Genomic DNA, 25089 nt, shown 5'->3' on the forward strand with positions numbered 1-25089 from the left:
ATGCAGGCACAAATAAAAATAAGTTATTTATATAATGATTGTACAGAATGTAGTATATTTTGGAATTTGGTGGTTATTATGAAATTTATCTGGAAAAGTGGGTCCATTTCTCTATGGATTTATGAACAGCTGCATGTTCATCATTGTTGGACAGCAATGAAAGATGGCTGCCAAGCTAATCCCATCAGAAATTAGGTGACCTCAGCAACAAGAAAAGATCTTCAATAGACAACAACAGGTCCTTTTTTCCTAGTATTTCTCTTCACAGGTGCAGGTTCAAACAGGTTTTTAAACATCAGTTGACCTCGTCAACAGAAAGAAAACAACTAGAAACCATTAAGGTCCTAAACAAAAAACAGGTTTCAAAAACATGTCATTTGGGTGCATGGGATGCTATTGTCTGGATAACAGGGATGTGGTTTCCATTTTTAGCACCAAATCCTGAGTGCTTGTATCATTTTTTTTGGAATTCTCTCTGCAGCCCATTCACATCGATTCACCTCACCTGTCAAAGTACGATGCTATTAACACATCACCTGTAATGGGAACAAAAGGTTAGCCCTTAATTATTCATTCAGGTTGTCAAACGATGCTCACAGCTGTTATTTAGGGTGGGAGAGTCCTGCTGAATAATTCAAGAGCCAGTTTTGCTTTCTCTTGAAAAACCAGCATGTTGTAAGCAGTTATGAGAAGCTCATCTTGGCGTGAGTGCACTCTCGTCACTCCTGAGCTGACTTTGGCTGTCAATACAGCATCAGCATGGCTAGCACAGAATGTGGCTGGGACTTGTGTTCCTCCTATGTCTGTGGGCGTCCTCCACACAGCGACTGTGAGCAGCGGAGACCACAGGGAGCTGGCGTCATTTTCTTCAAAACTACCTTGTTGCCATAATGAGTCTGCTGCAGTGGATCTTAAGGAAAGGGATGACTTCCCCTCATTATAGTTATTCTCCTCTGTGTAGGAATTTTGGTACACTTGTCACATACAGTATATCGCTCTTAAGCTGATCTTTAAAGATGTAGGGTGTTTTTATTGCATCTGAAGAGGCAAAAGGACATATTAATACTATTAAAGTCCTAGATTGAGTCACTTCCATGGAAGGATTAGACAAAGGCAGAATAGCGCAAGGAGAGAAAGTGAAAACAGTCATCTTGTTATTTGCAAGGCTGGAGCAAGACAGTGAACGTGTGTGTATAAGAGAGACAGAGAAAGTGACATAGCACCCTTATGCCAACTATGCCATCCCTGAACAATAACAGAGGTCCAGATCCACTACATGTCTATTGAGCAGTAGTTGGCAAGCAGCCCAGAGGAAATAAAATGAGGAGCGTGTTTGTCATTGTTAATGCAATCAACAGAATGACCCCATCGTTCTACAGCAGCTGTCTCACCGCTGGCGGTACTGCAGCACAGTAGATTATTTGGATCGTCTCTGCTATGCAATTACACATAAGATAATGATACAAGGATCAAAAGTTTTTCAAAGACAAAGTCATTCAGATACTTTTGCTGAACATAACTTTTTTGGTATTCTGTAGTAGTAATGAATAGTGAAAAAAATAAAAATAGTCATACAAGGTTATGATATACAGAATAAGCAAGAATCTTTCTTGCTTTACGTGCATAATTGTTTGGAATTAGCGAAATACACAATCAAAACTGTAGATACACCCACATATGAGTATATTAACAGAACAGAAAAATGATTGAAAATGCAAGACTCAATAATAAATAAAGAATAGTCAGCTTATTGCACTGATCATTGCTTTTCACTGTATCACCCATCTCTTAATCATTATCTATTTTATATATAAAAGGCTTATTAGAAATGACAACTTCTCCTTTAAATGTGTCTGTAAACGGCTCAGATCAGTGAAAACATGGTAGCCATGTCTTTGGTCTTTTTCAGCTGTTCCTAATATGAGTAATATACCCAGTAGGCCAACTGCCTGAAATTTTACCATCATCTCTCTCCAAGTTACCATTCGGCCACATTTGTCAGGACCAGATGACGTTACACTGTCATTGCCATAGATCCTGGTGGTGTGAACATGATGTCTCGCTTACTCTTGTATAAAGTCTGATGTTATCCATGTCGAGGAGGCGGCTGATAGTTTTGTAAAATCTGCTGTGTGCCTTTGGTGGGTGCACTACGGTAAATGCTCCGCCAATTGATTAGCGGCACAACTACGCGTAAGGATCCCCTAAAATGGCGCTGGTCAAGCAAGACGCGTATGAATGAGGCTTACTTTAAACTGCAGGCCATCGAATATGCGGCTGAAAATGGCAATCGAGCAATCTTAGAGTTTTTGCTTTATGAGGCGGCGGCAGCTTTCCATACGCGCGAGGACAACTGTTGCGCAGTGGCTGCCCGCGGATTACCAGGAGAGGGTGGCCATCTTCCACACCTATTGCCGAGACAAAATAACCGCGCCCAGCCACATCACCAACATGGATGAGATCCCTCTGACTTTTAACATCCCTTTGACCCACAAAGTGGAGAAAAAGGGACCAGCAGGGTGGCGATACGTACAACGGGGCACGAGAAGTCGTCGTTCACCGTGGTTCTTGGCTGCCATGGAAATGGACAGAGTGCTGGATGACGGAAGGCGAACACTTCTTCACAAAGACTATGAGGCAGCGGCGGGCAAGTTATGCCACCATATGCGGGTGGATTGTAGACGCATGAGCTATGATACCGTCTTCATGTATTGTAAGAGCTCTCATAAAATCAACGCTGAACCGGAACCGGTCGGTGAGTCCGATTCAGATGATTAAGAAGAGGAATTCGGCATGTTGGACATTGAAATAGTGCAGCTGTTTAATTCAGATACAGAAGATGAAAACTTTGATGGTTTTGTGGAAGAAGAATGAATATTTTGTTCAATAAATGTGTCGAAACTCACTGTTTTACTTTCCGTTTTTCCATTTTTTACTGTATGTTTCAGCATGCACCTAATAATACGGTGTGCCTTGTGTATGTTTTAAATACAGAAATAGCACCCATAACTGAGACTGCGCCTTTTAATACAGTGCGCCTTATGGTCGTGAAAATACGGTAGTTGCCCAATGTTGGGTGTTTGTGTTGCAGCACTAACTGCAAAAACACTTTTTAATCAGATAATAAGGAATGACATGTGCCCACATTTCTACATGAGTATTGAAAGAAGACTGACAGATTACTCCCAGGTTCCAAAACTGTGGCATATTAAGAAAAACTGAATTAAAGTTTGATATGTGCCATCACTTTTCAGTCAAGTTGTTTCTGACATAACATAGCCAGTTTGAATTAATTTAATGCACTTTGATATGGCGTACACCTGCCTTTTAGTGCATTAAGCACAGGGGTATTACAACCTTCACGTAAGTGCTTTACATTCAATTTTGATGAAGGATGATGGGGATAAATAATTCAGACCGTGTATCCGACTGTGAGCTCAGTGTTGATGTCTTGAAAATAATTGTAAGAGTTTGGGGCCTTTGTGAGCCTCACATGTTTGCTTGCATGCAAAAAATGCTGAAGAAGAGGTTTGCACACAGGAGGAAGTATTTTTTTTCATTGAAACACTTGCAGCTTTAACAACAATCTCAATACTAAGTATGTGCTGGTCAAGTTGTTGAACAAAGCTTGTCAAAATGCATGTTGTTGTTTTTTTAACCTCTTAGCTCTTATCTGTGCTTCCCACACCAGTCAAAAAAGAAAACTGGAAATTATGGTGTACATTTTATTTTTTTGAATAATCATAGACAAACAGATATCCAGTGATTATAATAATTATCCTTTGTTTATGCTGGCAAGTAAATTGATGAACTATGGGCCAATCTAACCTGTATTTTTTATATATATATATAAATACAAGTACCAGCAACACGGACACAGAGAACACACACTTGTTATGGCTGGCAATGAACTCCACCACCTTCTTGCTGTGAGGTAGTCGTGGTAACTACGATCTGACTTTTCCCAAGATTAATTGTTCATTTACCACTTTCATTCAATAATGACAGTGTTTGAAATGTCTTTTTTTATTTGATACTTCAGAAAAGTTAGAGAGAGGAAATGAAAGGATACATTGTCACTCAATAGAAACTCATTTAGTTAAACATTTACATCAGAGAAACGTATTAATTGTGTTTACTTCGTGACTTACGTCAGGATTCCTGAACTCATAATGTTTTGTTCTGTTCTATTCTCTGCAAGTACAAGGAAGTTTGTTATTTTTATTTTTCAAGGTGGCTTAAGCAAGTTCTGGCCAGAACATTTCATATTAGTGTGCAGAACTCAAGTAATGTACATTGTCATATCTTTCAGAGTATGTATGGAATTTTAAATCATCTCAGAAATATGATTTTTGATGTAAGAGATATATTAAATTATTGGCTGAAGTACTTGTAGACTGGAACTGGTGGGTGGCAAGGCAGCATCATGGGTGTCGTAAAGGTTGCGAGTAGAAATTGCAAAGTTACTCACATTTGAAAGTGAGTAAACTGCAGCTACAGGATTAAGCATGTAGCAGCAGCTAACAGTAATCCCAGAGAACTGTTTCAACACATTACACAAAACATTTAGGTGAGGTCACCCTACAGCCGACTCCCTGATATGATTTTCAGCCATTGTATGTCAGTGTATAAATTGAACAAAACCTTACTTTGTTTGCTTTTACTCCCCCCACTAGCTTAACATTGTTACACTCTAACGTTGTGGTGTGTTGTCAGGGCCAGCACGGCTGACAGTAACACTATTATAATCACTGGGCCACATTTACAACCTAATTTCTTATATGAGTTCCATGAAATGATATGCATTTATTCCCAACAGGATATACTCTTTATTTCTTAGTGTTTTTTTGGCTGCACTTTTTCTATTATATTTTTTTGTCCAATCAGTTTGCAAGCTCTATATGCTGCCATGTTAATCTAATCTACCCAGGGCCTTCAAAGGTAATGCTGTTATTATTTAAACTATATTAGCAGCGGGACTGGTTCTGTAACCAATCAGATTTAAAATCTGCCTCACAGGGCCAGCTAGCTGGCCCTCAGTAATGTCAGCATTTTTCCATCCTATGATTGGTTGGTTTGAGGAAAACTATTACATATAAGTTTGACTAGCAAACTCCATTTGTGGTGATCTGTAGACATTAATACATTTGAGTTAGAATTGTTCAGGCCTACAGCGTCCACATACTAGAAACACTGATAAAAATGACAAATTACCATTAGGGAAGAGAGAGGCAGGTTTGGTTTGGCATCTATGTCACCACTTTGTACACACAACACATCATCAAATTGGATAAAAGTTCCACATGCAGCCTTCTCGGGCTTGATATTGAGCCACAAAACACTATTTGATCTGCCCCATTCAAAAACAGAATTAAATGTGATGTATTCTCTGGTAGACTTTGTTGGGAAAAGCCCCACCAATCTCCTCCATTTGCTACACCCATACAGATTAGCATGTCTGACCATGACTATTCATTGCAACATTCAAGCGGTCATTCTCTGCCCTTCATAGAATAAATGTATGCCAGAAAGGTACTGAACAGAGTTGACTTGCAGTCTTGGCCTCCATGGCTATAGAAAAGGACTTACTAGAACTGAAAAGCAGTCATGGAAATCTTTCTGTGCTAAGAAAACCAATTGATTATGTCATTGACTAAATAGTATCTCTGGTAGTATGATGTGTTATTTTTTGGTTTTCTCAAATTATTAAATAAATATTGATTGTGAACTGCTCCAGATGCTGTAAATATGGTTTGGTGTTGTCTTACTTGGGTTACTTGCATAAGTAAAAATGGCATTCACACTCAATATGTGAAATGTCTCTCGGTGCAATGCGATTTCTGTAATTTAAACATGGTAGTGGTTGTATTAAGGGATGGATTAAGTTGGATAAATCCATGCTGAGGGCCCAGGCCCAAGTATCCAAATGCAGCTCGCTACTCAGATAGATTAAAAACAACTTTCTCACACCCTGAAGCAGTGAATATGATGTTTAGAATGCATTTTCTGCTGGTGATAATTTTTAATGTAATATTTCACGCTTTGATGCTTTTTTATTTTTTTTGCCTTGATATTGCCCAATCTTGTAATCTACCAGCATACACAAACCCTGCATATTTGAGCAGAGTCACCTCATGGGGCATTTTGGCTCCTGTGGGGTTAAAATAAGGGAAAGTATTACATTAATTCATTTTAATTCATGTTTATTTATATAGCATCTATTACAATCAAAATTGTCTTTCGGCGCTTGACAGAAACCCAGGGCCTCAACCCCAACAAGTTACAGTGGCAAGGAAAAACCCCCCACTTTAATAGGAAGAAACCGTGAGCAGGAATAGGCTAAGATCGAACCTCCTCATTTAAAAACTTAAAGACATTCCCTTTCATTAGGCTGTAATATTGTTTTATTAGTTATTAACCATCATTTTCGTTTCGTTTCGTTTTCTCCCGCTTATCCGGATCCGGGTCGTGGGGGCAGCATCCTCAGGAGGGATGCCCACACAGCCCTCTCCCCGGCCAATTTCATCAGCTCCTCCGGGGGAACCCCCAGCCGCTCCCAAGCCAGGCGAGAAATGTAATCTCTCCACCTAGTCCTGGGCTGGCCACGAGGCCGCCTCCCAGTGGGACATGTCCAGAACACCTCTAAAGGGAGGCGTCCGGAAGGCATCCTAGCCAGATGCCCAAGCCACCCCAACTGACTCCTCTCGAGGTGGAGAAGCAGCGGTTCTACTCCGAGCCCCTCCCGGATGTCAAAGCTTCTCACCCTATCTCTAAGGCTGAGCCCGGCCACCCTGCGGAGGAAACTCATTTCAGCCGCTTGTATCCGCGATCTCGTTCTTTCGGTCATCACCCAGCGTTGATGGCCATAGGTGAGGACTGGGACATAGATAGACCGGTAAATCGAAAGCTTTGCCTTCCGGCTCAGCTCCTTCTTCACGACGACAGATCGGTTAAGCGCCCGCATCGCTGTTGATGCCACTCCGATCCGCCTGTCGATCTCACGTTCCATCCTACCCTCACTCATGAACAAGATCCTGAGATACTTGAACTCCTCCACCTGGGGCAGGACCTCCTCTCTGACCCGCAGAAGGCACTCTACCTTTTCCGAGCAAGGACCATGGACTCCGACTTGGAGGTGCTGAGCCGCATCCCTGCCGCTTCACACTCGGTCGCGAACCGTCCCAGGATTTGTTGGAGGTCCCTGTTCGATGATGCCAGAAGAACTACATCATCCGCAAAAAGCAGTGACAAGATCTTCCGCCCACCAAAATCGACACCCCACACTCCCCGGCTGCGCCTAGAAATTCTGTCCATAAAAGTTACGAACAGAACCGGTGACAAAGGGCAGCCCTGGCGGAGTCCAACCCTCACTGGGAACGAGTCCGACTTACAACCGGCTATCCGGACCAAACTCCTGCTCTTTTTGTACAGGGACTGGACGGCCCTTATCAAGGGACCTTCCACCCCATACTCCCAGAGCACCCCCCCCGGATGCTCCTGGGGACCCGGTCATAAGCCTTTTCCAAGTCCACAAAGCACATGTGGACTGGTTGGGCAAACTCCCAACTCCTCTCAAGTACCTCAGCAAGGGTAAAGAGCTGATCCGTGGTTCCACTGCCGGGGCGAAACCCGCATTGTTCCTCCTCGATCAGAGGTTCCACTATCAGTCTAATCCTCTTTTCTAGCATCCTGGCATAGACTTTCCCAGGGATTCTGAGGAGTGTGATGCCCCTATAGTTGGAACACACCCTCTGGTCCCCACCCTCTGGAACACCACCCCGGTCTGCCAGTCCAAGGACACTGCCCCTGATGTCCACGCAATGCTGCAGAGGCGTGTCAACCAGGACAGTCCTACAACATCCAGAGCCTTAAGATACCCCGGGCGGATCTCATCGGCTCCCGGAGCTCCACCGCCGGGCAGCTGTTTCACTACCTCGGCAACTTCTGCTCCGGAAATTGGATGGTCCACCTCCTGGTCATCCGACTCTGTTCCACCTTGAGGATACGTGTTGGTAGGATTGAGGAGCTCCTGGAAGTATTCCTTCCACCGCCTAATAATTGCCCCAAGAGACGTCAGCAGCTCCCCACGTACACCTAACACGGTGTGGGCGAGTTGCCGCCTGCCACCCCTTAGGCGCCAGACAGTTTGCCAGAATCTTCTCGGAGCTGACCGAAAGTCTTCCTCCATAGCCTCTCCGAACTCCTCCCATGCCCGAGTTTTTGCCTCCGCGGCTGTCGCGGCCGCAACCCGCTTAGCCACCCTGTACCGGTCAGCTGCTTCCGGAGACCCACAGACCAGCCATGACCTGTAGGCCTCTTTCTTCAGCTTGACGGCTCCCCTCACCTCTGGTGTCCACCATCGGTTACGGGGATTACCGCCACGACCAGCACCAGCGGCCTTGCAGCCACAGCTCGCGACAGCGACAATGGCGGAGCAGAACATGGCCCATTCAGACTCAATGTCCCCTACAGCCCTCAGAACATGATCAAAGCTCTGTCGGAGGTGGGAGTTGAAGACCAGCCTGACGGGTTCCTCCACCAAGCGTTCCCAACAGACCCTCACTAAGCGTTTGGGCCTGCCAGGTCCACGCAGTGGCTCCCCCCCACCTGATCCAACTCACCACCAGGTAGTGATCAGTTGACAGCTCTGCTCCTCTCTTCACCCGAGTGTCCAAAACATATGGCCGCAGATCAGCTGACACGACTATAGTCAATCATTGACTTACGGCCCAGGCTTTCATGGTGCCAAGAGCACCGATGAACAACCTTATGTTCGAACATGGTGTTAGTTATGGCCAAACTGTGACTAGCACAGAAGTCCAATAACTGAACACCACTCTGGTGCTGATCGGGCCGACTGTTCCTCCCAATCACGCCTTTCCAGGTCACGTCGTTGGCCATGTGAGTGTTGAAGTCTCCCAGCAGCACGAGCACGAGTCCCCAGTTGGGACACTGTCCAGTGTTCGTCCTAGATCCTCTAAAAAGGGCGAGTACTCTGAACTATTGTTTGGTGCATACGCACAAACAACCGTCAAAACCCGTTTCCCGACCCGAAGGCACAGGGAAGCAACCCTTTCGCTCGACCGCGAGAACCTCAACGTCGAACTAGAGAGTCTGGGGGCAAGCAAAAAGCCCACCCTCGCTCTCCGTCTCTCACCCTGAGCTACTCCAGCGTAGAAGAGTGTCCAACCCCCCTCAAGGACTTGGGTTCCTGAGCCGACGCTATGTGTGGAGGTGAGGCCGACCATATCTAGTCGGTAACGCTCAACCTCCCCCACAAGCTCCAGCTCTTTCCCCGCCAGAGAGGTAACGTTCCATGTTCCAAAAGCGAATTTGCATAACCAAGGATCGGACCGCCAAGGCCCCCCGCCTTGGTCCGCTGCCCAATCCACACTGCACCAGACCCTTCATGCTCCTCCTACGGGTGGTGGGTTCACTGGAGACGGGAGTGTCCACATAGCTGGTTTGGGCCGGGTACACGGCTTCCCTTTCAGATGTTCCATGGTGGGTCTTGTGAACCATTCTTTGTCTGACCCTTCACCTAGGACCAATCTGCCTTGGGAGACCATACCAGGGACAAACTGCCCCGGACAGCATAGCTCTCAGGCTCATTAGGGTACGCAAACTCCTCCACCACGATAAGGTGATGGTTCACGGAGGAGCCATCACTCCTCATTTTGACAGCATCATAACCAAAATTTTGGTCCGTAAGATGGGCCTGCCACAACAAAATACAAGAGTGCACTGTGATATTATGAAAAAAACACATTACAGAAAAAAGGGAGTATGTCAGATCAGTTGAGTAATGTCAAGCACAATGGTGATCATGGTGCTGATGGGTGTTCTGTGTTTTACAGGTACAGCTACAATGAGAATTTCAAATTTCTTCTAGTCAAATTTCCAGATCTTCTAAATATCTTTGTCTTTATTACCTTAAAATGTTATCGTAGATGATGTCACGCTAGTTCGGTATGTTTTTCATGATCCATCTTCTAATTCCTTCATTCCTAATTTGTTTGGTAGCCTATTTTAAATGCAAGAGTGGTTGCTTAAGTAGCCATGTGATTTTTTATACAACATGCAGCTGACTGACCAAAAAAAAAAACAAAAGCGCATAGAAAGAAAGTCATTATTCTAATTTAATGTTATATCGCAACACCCAACACACAACTATTCAACATAAAAAACAAAACAATAACCAAAGCAGCAACAAAAACTATAATACATTTGAACACATAAATAAGCATCATTGCCACTGAGTATGGACCACCAACAGTCCCTGTTTCAGAACTCCTGGATTAAGAGACTGACCGATAATGACACCCCCACTGCCTACAAAGAGCCAATACTCATGTACAATGATCTGGTAGTTCAACAGAACTGAGGACAAGATAGAAGATGTGTTAGGATGCGATTCAGGCAGGACCCGTAAGCAGACAAACAACAGCTGATGAAGTTAACACAATATTTTAATCAACTCAGATAACTGCAACGGGAGGCAGCAACTTTTGAAGAGTGTTGCGTAATAATCAGCTGCAGGTGTGCGGGTCACGAACAACAGTACCCAGGTGAATCCACCCGGCCTCCTAGTGAGGAAAACAAAACACAAACAAAAGGCACCAACACACAGGCCATGACAAGATGAAGAGTAAAAACACATGCAGTTCGAAAAAGCAAGTTTCTGAAAGCCAATCAAGTTGCCACTGTTCTACATCAGAAAAAAAAGGGTTCACAAGTTACACAGGGCAAAGACTTAAGTTAAAGTTCTGCAGGTCCCACAAAGACAAGTACCATATGGACCAATTCCCAATCCCCATGATAAACAAGACAAACCACACCGTCTACCTTGACTGTAGGATGCCTAGAATCAGTCAAGGCAGTGTATTAAGTGGCTATTCAGAGCAACTCCCAACAAGCAACAGCAACAAGCTGACATCTGATATGACTGACAATAAAGAGTGTATTCCAAAAGCAGTCCAGATAAAGGCCGAAAGGATGCCCCCACCCCCAGCTTTGAGAGAAGAATGTCAAGCAGTTGCTTTCAACAGCAACACGACTCTAGTATAGAAGACTGTCCCATGTTTAAGTAAAGGAATACCGTCCTCTGTGTGTTCAGAAGAAAGATGACAGCCTCTGCTGCAACTACACAAACTGAACCACAAGTCAGTGCAAGACTGGCATCCCAAACCCAGGATGCAGGATACTTTTAACGCGCCGGATGGTAGCTCAGGGTTTTCAGTGGCCAGAGGAAAGCTTACCACCGCCTTTGACAGCCTTCATCATGAATCATAACACCCTATGAATGGGTTTACTGATCATTTGGCTCCCCGTCCCCCAGGATTCCAGGAGAAAATGGAATACTGTTTGAGTTGAGAGACACGATCTGCCTCCTATTCCTAGATGACAACCTGGTCCACAGCAGCAGCTTCAAAGCTTAGTGTTGAATTAGAAGTGTTTTCTTTCATATCACAGGCCCTTCACCACTAACCTCTACCACATAAGAAAATAAAGAAAAGGAAATTGACACAGCAAGAAATATTGCTGATTAATGCCCTCACAAAGCTCCCTGTCCCTAGGAGCCCTGATTTCACCCAGCTTTTTGTATTACATTGAGATGCATCCCAAGATGTTCTGGGTGCTGTATTGTATCATTGTCGGTAAGACAAAATGAGGGTGATAGCGTATGGCTCGTGCACCCCAAATTCATTAGAGAAGAGCTACTATCTGTACTGGAGTTGGAGTTTTTAGCATTGAAATGGGCCATCAGTGAAAGCTTCAGTAACTACTTGTACAGTGCCTTATTATTTGCCCATACAGATGACAAACCTTTGACATGTCCTCACTACAGCGAAAAACGCTATGTGCACAGACGAGTGGAACTGTTAGCAGATTACAACTTTATCATACACTATAATCCTGGGGGAAAAAAATATACATAGATGATAATGGGCTGTGTCAGATGTCTTTGGACTTTAAAGACTTTAAGAGGAGCTGCGTGTCTGAGGCGATCAGTAAATCCATGGAGAATGTGATGGTGGAACCCTTGCCACAGCATCAGGGTGACCCATGTCAATGCCTTCGGCCTATTGAAAAAGACGATCAATCCGGCCAGCCTATCACATCAGCACAAATACACATTGTTCAAGAGGCTGAAATTTTAGTTTATCATCTGGTATAAGTCACAGAAAATGAGGACAGGTCGAATCAATATGAAGAAATAGCATCCAACTGTGGCCACAGTTGACTGTGGCTGACGATCCAAGTACGTCAAGATGCCAACTGACCAGGCAAGCAGACTCGTGCACCTCTGATGCCCATCAAAACCATCTAACTTTTGAGAAAGTTTCAATTGACTTTCTTCATCTGGAAAAATGAAAGAATGGCTAAAAATACATTTTGGTGGTCATGGATCATTTCTCAAGATTTGCACAACTCTACACTTCAAGAAAACAATGCAGAGAAATTCCTTCAATGACTATTACAGTCAAGTTCAAATATCACCACCTATTTCTATTATGATTTGTGAAAGGAATTTAACAACTACTTGATGGCCAGGCTAAAGGGATTGTCAAGCATCCAAACACAACACCATACCAGCCCCAGGAAAATGGGCAGGTCGAGAGTTTTAGCCACATCATGTTGCATACCCTGGAGGGCAAAGTAAAGGAAGATTGGAAGGAGTCCTCAAGCAAAGTTGTGAACATATTTTAAGAACAAAGAATGGAAGAACTGCTAGAAAGATCTGCTTGCCTGTCAATCGACATGCTCTTCATTCTCAAAATTAATGATGGCCATGAGTCATCAGTTCCTGAATCCTCTGGTTGAGCCTTTCCAGCCACAGTCACCAACAACCAGAAAAGGACAGGCCACTACATACCAAAAAGGTTGCCACTACACAATGAAGAGGAATAGCCACAACTGTCTTAGAGATCAAGCCAGGCCTGGACAGATCAATTGGTGGTGATTTAAGAGATCTGTCACAACTGGTGAGCCTACACCCACCTAAAGAGACAGGCAGAGTTACAACACATTAGGCCATTCTTCTTTCATCACAATGCATTGTGATATTCATGACTGGAAGCCCTTCTGATGACCATGGACAGTTGAGGAGGGAATGTTAAATTGCATATTCCAGTAAATGTCACGAGTCATTTAATTTTGCATGGGACAGTGTGGCCCTAGCAGTGTATTTAAAGACAATAAGGGCAGGCATTACAGAGAAAAACATTAGCATTACAGGTAAAAAAAAACACAGGTAAAAACATTCTTGTACCTACGAAAACTACAAAATACAATCTTCCCATCTAAAAACCTAAAGACATTCCCTTCAAGAAGACTGCATAATTTTGCATTGTCATCTATTATTCATCATTTTTACAGAAGAAAAACAAAACTTATGTATGAAGATGTGCCTTCAACATTAAATGGATATTAGAGAGCACTGTGATATTATAAAAAGAAAACATGCTCGCTCTTACAGGATATCAGAAATAAATCAGATATCATTCTGTCCTATCTCTGTATTGCTCTCTCACCACTAGCACTTCACCCCGACTGTGAAAATAATGCATCAACCAGGAATTCTCAAAATATTTATCTTCAGATGTAAATGTGGCAGACTCATGAATCTAAATATAATTAAATATGAGATATGGTTCTTTGTAACTCCTTTGTTAATTGTGCCCTGAGAGTCGGGGTTCCCTTTAAAATCATCATTCGGCGCACTGTAATTAATACTGCACTCCCTTGATATCTGCAATTTGAGGCCAGAGAACATACTCAACCACACACCACCAGAAAGGTTGATTTGTGTTATACACACCAAACTGTACTGTTAGCCATTTCACCCGCAGGACAATACGTCTTTGTGAAAATTGTTACCTTTAACATTTTTGACGTTGCCCCAATTTTAAGCAATGTACAGCTTCTTCAAACGTCTGACAATACTATGACAATTAAAATAGTAATAGATACAATTACAGTAGATGCAAAACCTTTAGGCAACATTTAGGCAAGTGCAGGACAAAAATATTCTTTTGAACATCATATTAGTGTGGTCACAAAATTATATGTTAGAAGTGGACAGAATCAATTTAATGTTTAAGTTAAATGCAAATAGAAAATATCTTATTTTTCTCCATAGTTGGTTTGTCATGGTAATTAAGGCAAGTTCCTGCACATCAGCACTTTAAAATATGATAAAAGTATTGCATCAGGACTGTCAACTGCATCATGTTGTGGAAAACACAACAACAACAATAACAAAAATAATATTACGCATCATCAGCTTCATCATCATCATTTAACCTGTCTGAAATCAAGGCAGAAATACCACCAAGCTACATCAATTATGTGATTTCACTGGTACATTCTCATAAAGGTATAATCAGGATCTATCAGTAGTTCTTATCAGCTCAGTATATTAATGTCCGTTCATCATGCTAATGTAATCCCAGCAAATTTGGTTGCCTGGTGGGTCTTTTATTACCATGAAAAATAGGTAAAAATGAATCGTCAGGTTGGTGTTGGAAGTGCATATATACTGTATGTCCTCTATGTGTGTGTGTGTGTGTGTTTTCCATATTTAGTAATTTATGGTCCAGCACAAAAGTGGTGCACGTGTTGTTGCATTCTATCGCCTCTGTGTCCGATTTACATGGCACAAATTATTACTATATAAAAGCATCATAAAAGCAGAATCAGATGAGTTACTGGATGTTTGTCCAAAACAATCAAAAGATTCAACTACAGTATATTTTGTTTTTGTTATATAAGTGGTTAAACTTTCAAAAAAGTGAAAGTTTTAATCATTTCATCATTATTCTTTATGGACTGAATCTGTCACGGACGGGTTGATTAGGACCCGAACGCAGGCCAGGACACAGTGGTAAAATGGTCAAACAAGCTTTATTTACAGGGGGGAGGGGGCACACAAAGAACATGAGGAACACGGAGCACACGAGGGACACGAGGGCAGCCCTCCAGGACTGCGGAGGGCGCAGGGAACAGGGGCGGCCCTCCAGGGCGCAGGGAACAGGGCCTCCAGGAGATACGAAGCTGGAGCGGCCCTCCAGGAGACATGAAGCTGGAGCGGCCCTCCAGGACGCAGGGAACAGGGGCGGCTCTCCAGGAGACACGAAGCTGGAGCTGCCCTCCAGGAGACACAGAACACCAGCACACGACGAGGAAGACGAACAGACACGCTGACAAGACAAGCAGACAACCTCACAACACAAACAGACACCCTGGCACTGATAGGCAGGCGCAACCTGCTTAAATAGGCAGCACGATGTAAATTGCCTACAGGTGCACCTGCCAGCAGTGCCAGCTGCCACCAATTGTGCCCCACACCACCCCCTGCAGGACAATGACCGACAACCTAGAAACCCTGACAGAATCTTGAACTAGAGCATCTTTAAGTTAGTGAAAGTAGAGAGCCGTTGAAACATTAGTGTAATAAACAGCAATTTCCTATGACAAGTGTCCACAGCACAAAGAGCAGTCATTCCCTTCCTGACTGCTTAATACCAGCCTAGTGTCAGACATGAATCAGATAAGAAGGAGCAGATCATTTGTGTCCATCATGAAATGTCTTTAGTGACACTGAAAATTAAAGCAAAATCATTCAACATGCAAATTCTTAACAATCCTTGTCCATGGGGAAAAAAACCCAAGTCAAAACAACATTATGTGGGTGCTGAAAAACCCAGATTATTTCATCATTAAATGACACCTCTTAATCTGAATTATGTAGTGGTGGGGGTATTTCAAAAGATTTTACTTAGCCGAGAGCTGAGAAAAAAGAGAAAGAAATAGAGTTATTTTTTTTCCCCAGACCTCATTTTATCTAAACATGCTTTTTCTGTTGATTGGAATCTAATTAATAGAAAATTACATATCAGTGAGACTATGTTCCAAAATATAACTTGTATTTTCATGTGTTTCATACATTCAAACTTGTGCATCTGTTTCTTTATGTGGTCAGGATTGAGAAAAAGATGGTTTATGTTTATGTAGATTTCAGATTTTTCACATCATATTTTGCTGCCCCTCTCTGTGCACTAAATAAACTATTGGTGCTGCAAAATTTACATTTTTGAAGTGAATAAATCTGGTTCACCAAGCTCAAGCAGACCAGCTGTTCAATTCCAAATCAGTCTTTTGTGCTTTCTTTTAACTTCCATCTTCTGACTGATTTAAATCACTGTCTACGAATACAAAAATAGTTCCAGATGCATTTACCCTCAACAGCAAACCCGAGGGTAAATGTATTCAAACTTTCAGGAGAAATCGTGTAAACGTGACTAACTGTAATTAAACTATTTTAATCCAATTAACTTGCTTTTCTGCGACACAAACACACTTTAAATGTGACATATTATGCTCCTTTTGTGCCAGTTACATAGTTTGTTGATGTCAAAATTAAATGTTAGTAATGTTCTTTGGTTGAAAACACTGAGGGATTAAGCAGGGTCCGACTCTAGACACACCAGTTTCATAAAGCAACTGTAAGCTGTCAAACTCACAGTTTTCAGTTTCAGAACAGGGTTTAAGAGTTTGTTCAATCAACTCTGAGTCAAGTTTCGTCAAGGTAAGCTCGAGCATGAGGATCTAAATGGCCTTTACAATGGAACACAGCTTCAGGACCAGGACATAGAAGAAATCCTGGAATCCACTTAAATTCAAATTCAAAGTTAGAAAACATGTGTCTTTTTTGTGAAGTGATTATTGCCAAACAATAATACTTTGCATGCACCAAATGCAAGCAGAATGGATAAGAATGTTCATTAAAAGGCAGAATAAAATGGAGAAAAAGTGTTTTATCAGTTGTTTTTGTGGTCATGCACATGATTTATTTTAATCATCATTTATTTTATTAAAATCTGATTGGCCTCTATTTTTTAAAGGCATTTACGTTAAATGTGTTGTACATGAGATGTTAAAGCTTAATGTGGTAACATGTTGATTGATGTTTAATATAATATCTACTTCAGGAGAGCTTCAGGTTCACAGTGTAATCAAATGCATCAAAACTCCACCAAAAGCATCACAGAATTTTATTTTGAAGTTTCTTTTGGGCACTTCCTGTGTGCATGTGAGATGCTTGCGCCATACTCCTACATCGCCACAGTGGAGTTGGAAATATTAATGTCTGTATATGCAGACTGTAAAGATAGAATAGCGAATGTTAGCTGTAGACATAAATACAGTACAATAATATTCTTTTCAAAAATTCTATGTGTACCGCATGTAGTATGTACTTCGGGCCAATTATCAGTTTTCTTTGCATATGCTGTGTTAGGCCACAATAACAGTAGTTGAATATTGAGATTCTTCTTTCAGCATTTAAGTTTTGAGTTTGCAGATTCATATTAAGGGGGGTATGTTTAATAATTGAGCAATGACCCATACAAAGGAGAGCATAATGGAAAATAGAGCAAAAATGTAAAGAAAGTGGTTAAAACACAGTTCAGATCACAGATCACTTTGACTTTTTTTTAACAAACTTGACTTTCCTGTCACCAGTGCTGAAGGATAACTGTTACGTTTGAATGGTGATTTCGGAGCAAGTTGCCATTGATTGTTGTTTATCCACATGCCGATCAATAACTGCAGTTGGTTGTTTTTATTTCTAATTAAATTGGGTCTCTTGAGTGCTGTTGAACTTTTCCAGTTGGAAAACCATCTCTTCTTCATGCATCTTTTAAACCCATGTTCATACACCTTTCACCTTCTTTATCCCATTTGCGTTAAGACAACTACGCCGTGGGCTTTTGCTCGGGTTGTTTGACATTTAACACAATCTGACAGCTGGTGCTGAAAAAGCAACCATCAGAAAGTACTCTGAATTCCCCAACATATTTTAAACAATGACTCTTAATTTTGTAGTTTGCTTTGTTGCTTGGATGTCCTGAGAATATCTTCTGAAATGATAACTATTTGGCATTTGACTGTGTGAACTAGTACATTCAGGATTAGTTATTAGGGACTCATGAACTAAGAACAGACTTGCTTCTAATTCTTTTAAAATATGTGATTGAAAACAATAGACTGATGACATCTGTCACAGAATTACACATTGCTGCTTTAAATCCTGGTTCTATTTAGATTCTAAGAAACAAGTTATGCTGCTAACAGACTGACCTGGTCAACACTGCACTTTTAAAATTGTGTAGCGTTACACAATTTTAAAAATGCATTGTTGACCAGGTCAGTCTGTCAAAAATACATCTAACAAAACATCTCAATGTTCACTTTCACAACTTAAATAGTGAAACATCATATTCAACATGTATAGTCCTTGGTTGGTGACTGTAACATTCCAGCTTAATGAAGAATAACGGAGGACAAGAAAAATATTTGCTGAATATTTTACGGTCATTAGGATAAAAATATGAGAGGCAGGATTTGTAGACAGTAGCCTCATGAATTATTGGTGGAAGGAATTTTAAAACCACACTTAATGTACCTTCGAACAGATGACCCGCAAGGGACAACAGGCTTCCTGTCTCTCGCACTGAAGCATATTCATTTGAGATTAACTTGTCAGCACAGCACCCTTAGCGAGTTGTGAAGTAAAAATTCACTTTATTAAACTTGATTGCGATCTTTTGAAGCTTAAGATTGATCAAATAAAATCAATCTTATGTTATGTCCAACACCCAGCCTCAATTTTCTAAAAATTGAATACATTAATTGTTCACTGTTATATTGGATATAAAACTCATTAACTAAATATTTGATTAATTATTTTTGTGTCCTACATTTACTTTGACATTATTGGTCTTGTATATTCACCCTCACCTCTTAATGTCAGGGTATATAAAAGTAAAAACTGAGAACCATTAGACCTTGTCCTGATGTCAAAATCAAAATCAAATATATCTTTATTTATATAGCGTCTTTTACAATCAAAATTGTTTCAAGGCGCTTTCCAGAGTCCGAGTCCCAGAGCCTAACCCCAGACAAGCAACAGTGGCAAGAAAAAACTCCCCCTTAAAGGGAAGAAACCTTGAGCAGGACCAAGCTCATGCAGGGGGACTCTCCTGCTGATGGCCGGCTGGGTAAAGAGAGAGGAGAGGGAGAGGAGAGGAAACCATGACCCAGTGGGGTGACAGAGGCCTGTCAGGTGATCATGTTTCCGGACCCCGGCAGCCTTGGCCTATAACAGCATAGCTAAGATGTGACCTAACGATTAGACGACCCCCCCAAGTATGATAATTTGTCTATCTATGATAGGGACTGGAACTACAGAATTAGTAACAATAAGCTTTTTCAAACTGGTATCTATCAGATAAATATGATCTAAACCAGTCTAGTGCTGTCCCTTTAATCCCAATCACATGTTCCAGTCTATGTAACAGGATGCTGTGATCAACTGTATCAAAAGCAGCACTGAGGTCCAGCAGAACCAGCATAGAGACCAGTCCATGATCTGAAGCTATGAGAAGATCATTAGTGCAGTGCTGAAAAGAAACCTGGGGTTGCTCTTATTTTCCTCAATTAGAGAAGAAAAATAAGCTGTTCTAGCCTTGCGAAGGGCCTTTTTGTACACTAATAAACAGTATTTCCAGGCTACATGATAGCTGTCTATTTTACAAGAATGCCACTTCCTTTCCAGTCTTTGCACTTTCTGCTTGAGGGTCCTGATATGTGAATTATACCAGGGGGCACACCTCCTCTGATTTACTATTTTCTTTTTCAGGGGGGCAACAGAATCAAGTGTGATTCTCAGTGAGGTTGCTGCACCTTGCGCAATAGAGTCAACCTCAGCAGGGCTAAGATTATAATGATTTATCCCTAGGGAAACACACAGTGGTCCTGGGATTAGCACATGGATCACTTCCTTAAACTTAGCTACAACATTATCTGAAAGACATCTGCTATAGTAAGACTTTTTTCTGAGAATAGAAGAATCCTTAATCATAAATGTGAAAGTCATCAAAGAATGGTCTGACAGGAGTGGGTTCTGAGGGAACACTGACACATGTTCTACCTCAACACTATAAGTCAGGACTAGATCTAGGATGTGGTTGAAGCTATCAGTTGGTTGGTTTATCTGCTGGAGGAAACCAACTGACTCAAGTAATAAAATGAAGCGATTTCTAAAGCTGTAATTTACAACGTCTACATGGATATTAAAGTTCTCCAATGATAATGACTTTGTCCTTTCTAAGGACCAAGTCAGATAAGAAATCAGAGAACTCAGGTAAGAACTCTGAATGTGGTCCAGCAAAGGGCCGATATACAACTACAAACAAAAGTGGCTTTTCTGTCTTCCAGTTAGGATGGGTGATGCCAAGAGTCAGACTTTCAAATGAACTGGAGACATGTTTTGGTCTAGGATTAATTAATAACTTGGAGTGAGAGATTGCTGCCACTCCCCCCCTTCAACCAGTAACACAAGGAATATGATAATTAAGATGGGTAGGAGGAGTAGATTTGTTTAAGCTAACATACTCCTCCCTTCTGAAGCCAAAATAAGACAAAATAAGTCAATGTGATGATCCGCTATCAGGTCGTGCACTAACAGGGATTTACACAAAATAGATCCAATATTTAACAGTCCACACTTAATTGTGATATTAGTTTCTCCAACTTGTGCTTTGGTATTAATTTTAATAAGATTATGGTTATTGACCGCTCCCCCGCTCTGTGCTTAGTGCACTTTTAATCGTGGAACAGAGACTACCTCTATAGTGTTAAATATATTATTGTTGGTGGATGAGTGTTCTATGGAAGCAGCAGAGAGGTGTGTAAGACTACAACTCTGCATCCTGGTCTGGACCCTGGATTGTCAGGTCACTTTGGGTCTAATAAAATTAGCCAAATTACTAGAAATGAGAGAGGCACCATCCCGTGTGGGATGGACACCGTCTCTCCTAATCAGACCAGGTTTTCCCCAAAAAGTGCTCCAATTGTCTATAAAGGCCACCTGGTTTTCGGGGCACCACCGTGACAACCAGCGATGAAGCGACGACATGCGGCTAAACATCTCATTGCTGGCCAGATTGGGGAGGGGACCAGAGAATGCTACGGAGTCCGACATCATTTTTGTGTAGTTGCACACCGACTCCAAGTTAATTTTGGTGACCTCCGACTGACGAAGCCGGGTGTCGTTGGCTCCGACGTGAATAATAACTTTACCAAATTTACGTTTACGTCTCGCCAGCAGCCGTAAATTTGCTTCTATGTTGCCCGCTCTGGCCCCCGGAATGCACTTGACTATGGTCGCTGGAGTCGGCTTCACGTAGCGCAAAACAGAGTCGCCAATTACCAGGGTCGGTGTCGCCGAGTGGGGAAAAACAGTTAGCTACAGGAAGCGGTTGGTGGTCCACCGTGGGCCTTTGGTTTGGGCTACACTTCCTGCAAACCCTCACCCAACCGCCCTGGCTAGCCGGATGCTCGGCTGCTGCCGGGGGACCGCTAGCTGAAGCTACGCTAGGCGGCTCCGCAGCAGCTAGCTTCTCCTGGCTACCTGACACAACTCCAGCTAACTCCAAGCTGCAGAACCGCGTCTCGAGCTCGCTAAGTCTCGCCTCCATAGCTGTAAATAAACTATACTTTCTGCACCTATTCCCTTCACTAAGGGAGGCAGAGGAGTAACTAAACATTTCACACGCTGAACAGACAAAGACACCGGGTGAAACAGATGGTGAGGCCATGCTAACGCTAATAATCGGCGAAGCCCTGTATTTGTTTCATATGGGTTGTTTCTCAGGTGTTCAACAGGTGACTAGAATGTCCCAAGTGTTCAAATTTTAAGTAAAGTGAATACAACACACCAAGTGTTCAATATTAGGTGAATACAACACCCTGTGCACAATGCAACCAACGAACGATTGAGAAGACAGGAAGTGACGCAATACGTTACCAGGTCATGAACTGGAATCAGAGGAGAGGGAGATCGTCACTACAGTTCCTGAAAAATGTGTTCCTGCAAAGAACAGCGCAAAGATGTTCCTATTGCACAACTTTCTGCATATTTACCATTGATCAAAAAGACATAAAGCCATATGGCTTCATTATTACAGCATATCACCATCTTCTGCAACTATCTGCAGTTACAGTCTCGACTTGTAAAATTCCTAGTTCTTGAATGACCTGGCAATGTTCCGTGACTTGATGCTATCATGCATGTTAATATCTAATTAAAATGTATTTAGCAAACATGCATTTATGCATGTGGAAAAAAGTATTCCTCAATTAAATGTACAGCTTGTATGTTCAAATACACCCAACTTTCAGTGCTTTGGCTTTTGATAGAAATTTCAGACTTCTGGGCCATGCTTGAGCTACTTTGGGGGATGCTGCTATATGATATTGCTGCATTTATTACGACTACCTACTGTTGTTCATCTACTGCTAGTCATTCAGCTAACATCACTTATTTGGTCTTGATCATCTGCTTGTCAGAGATTAATGGCAAATGGACTCAAATGAAGAAAATATTGGGTATAGTTCTTCAATCTATATTCCAATATGCTAAGGCAAATCACTTGAGTTTATTTTGACAGACATTTTTGATTTACTAATCCCATCTCCTCTCTTCAATCGACCTCTTCCTTTCGTGACTGACATGGATGTCATTGAAAATAGAAAGAGTAGACTGGTTTTGTCTTTTTATTCAGCTGAAAACAAGCAAAAAAAAAAAATCACATTTCTCAAACCTTCACATCAGGTCAATGTGTTTAATAACTGTTTCCATTTTTCGAGAGCTACATGCTACTCATTTAATCCACACACCATATACAATTTCAACTTCTTTACTGTATGGCCTTGACCATGGCAATCTATCACATAGTGGCTCAAGTAGACTCTAGAGAGGTTATTTATGAGAAATTGAAAGCATCACTCGCAGAAATGACATTGTTGTTCCTGCAAAGAAAATCACATCCACAAGTAAAATTTAAAGTCCATTGGTCACAACAAATTTCCCTCTCAGCTTGTTGCCATACCAACATCGTCCACAACTTTTGTTAAGTGTGTTGCACCAATTAAAGTCAGGCACTGTGGAAAAAAGTCATGTTGCTTGCACAGCCGAGGGACAGAAGAACAGATTGACCATCTCGACGTTCGTGACCATGGGGCAGAATACGGCATACGTCCAAGGAACATACAGCCATAACCCAGATAGATAAAACAAAAACTTTAATGCATACTAAGTTAGGATAATGCATGAAATGCATAAACTCTGCACCTTGTTGTCTCTGTATTACAATCTGTGCATAGATTCTCATGTGATATTTGCTATGTAGTAAAATAAAGGAAAGGCAGCATGGATGATAATTTTAACATAAATGTTGTCTGTATGTACATCCGGTATTTGGTGATTACTGCATATGAAGTTTATCAATTTTTTAAAATGAAATGTATGCTCTACTTTGCAAATCTGCACATATTTTATTGGCTTAATTCCACATGTTATTGAGCTGCTCTGATGCATCTATATGGAAAAGATACAAATTTGTGACCTCATCTGAGAGCAATCATGGTGGAGTACCACAATTCCTCATGGCAGTTATTTGGCTGACATGATATGGCGAGGATATGTGGTATTTGGTCATATCCGGTTGTGTTGGGGCTGTCATGACACACTCATCCAGAAGTGATAGCTACCTCAAGGACAGGTCACTGTCACAAGGACAGGTCACTGTCACAATTCTTTCTTATATGTAATCCATTTGGGGAATGCTTTGGGTTTGGCAGCACCTTGCTGGCTGTTACTGCATTGTACAGAAGAGAGGTTTAGCACATAATCCATTTTGACTTTAAACTTGATTTCATATTTAGTTTACTGACTGTTAATGTTAATTTACAGTTGGGGTCAACCGTGAATGCCACATTCAAGCCTTAAGTTGTGCTCTTAGAGGTAACTTAATTATTTCACCATTTGTTGAAAATGTATTAATTATTGCTGCAGCATTAAAATACTTGCATAATCAGTGCTCATATACACTAACACCATAATACTGAAAATAATCAGTGCTCATATACACTAACACCATAATACTGAAAAAAGTTCCTTTAATACTTGTTTATTTACTGTTTACATTGTACTGTTGGGAATCAACACTTACACTGCTGATTATCAATTTCTTATGCCTTTTTTGGGCCTGAAACTAAAATTAAAAAGTTAATCAATGACCTCTAGAGGGCATTCAGGACTGGCCAGATACAAGTTCAAAGTTCAGGAGAAATCCTGTAAATGTGACTAACTGTTAATTAAACTATTTTAATGAACTTGCTTTTCTGCAACAAGTATACATGTTTGTATTTGACACATTTAAGATTTTAAAAAAAAATCTTTGTTCAAATCAAATCGAACAGCTAAAGCGAATGGTGTTGGACCATTGAAAGTTTAGCTTCAGTGAGAAAACAATGTGAAATTCTGTAATAAATGCATTGATGACTTTCTCTGAAGAGTCCCTGGCAAGGTCAGACAGCAGCTTCTTCAACTGGATTCCAAAGACTTCTCAACTTAACAAAAAATATAAATGAAGCTGCTGCTTTTCTGTAATCTGTCATAATGTGAGGGTAGCTTTGAATGTGTCTTTAATTTAAATGACAGGTTCATACACACCATAAAAAACAAAACTGTGCAAAAGACATTACAAATGAGTGGAAAAAGTATTGTGGTCTCAAGATTTACAGCTGTATTAACTATCCAATATAAATAAATAAAGAAAATACAAGCTCACAAATGCACTAGCAACAAAAGTACTGCTTTTTAATTTAAAAAAATATATAAATATATCAGTTACCTAGTGTTCAAATGAATATTGAAACCAATTAATGTGATCATCAGTTCTCCACCTACATGTCCTAATTTTTTTTTAGCATGATTGATAATCTGAAATGTTGCAGCTCAATGACAGCGTTCCTCTACATTCTGCCACATGAAACCACCTTCAGGTTGAACATATTTTAGTACATACAAGTTCATGGTTACTAAAGTAAAGCATTTTTAAACGGTGTACTGGTTGTGGGATGAAAAATGGCTGCAACTACAAGTCCTTTGGGTAACTCCGTTGGCATGGCAACTAAGCAATGTGCCGAGCCAGCTGAAATGATAGTATATATCATCAA

General features: G+C 41.4%; 1 protein-coding gene across 4 annotated transcripts in view; it reads left to right on the forward strand.

The window, feature by feature from the left end:
• The window catches only part of LOC130521865 (carbohydrate sulfotransferase 8-like), a 152770-nt gene that overhangs the window by 5622 nt on the left and 122059 nt on the right, over window positions 1-25089 (forward strand). The window contains exon 2 of one of the 4 annotated variants that reach the window (XM_057025701.1): window positions 6479-12986. The exons of the other annotated variants lie outside the window; for them this stretch is intronic. The gene's annotated coding sequence lies outside the window, so the exon portion shown is untranslated. The remainder of the gene's footprint in view (window positions 1-6478; window positions 12987-25089) is intronic. 4 annotated transcript variants of the gene reach the window in all.

The sequence above is a fragment of the Takifugu flavidus genome, chromosome 2 (genome assembly GCF_003711565.1).
Source record: "Takifugu flavidus isolate HTHZ2018 chromosome 2, ASM371156v2, whole genome shotgun sequence".
Classification (NCBI taxonomy): Eukaryota; Metazoa; Chordata; class Actinopteri; order Tetraodontiformes; family Tetraodontidae; genus Takifugu; species Takifugu flavidus.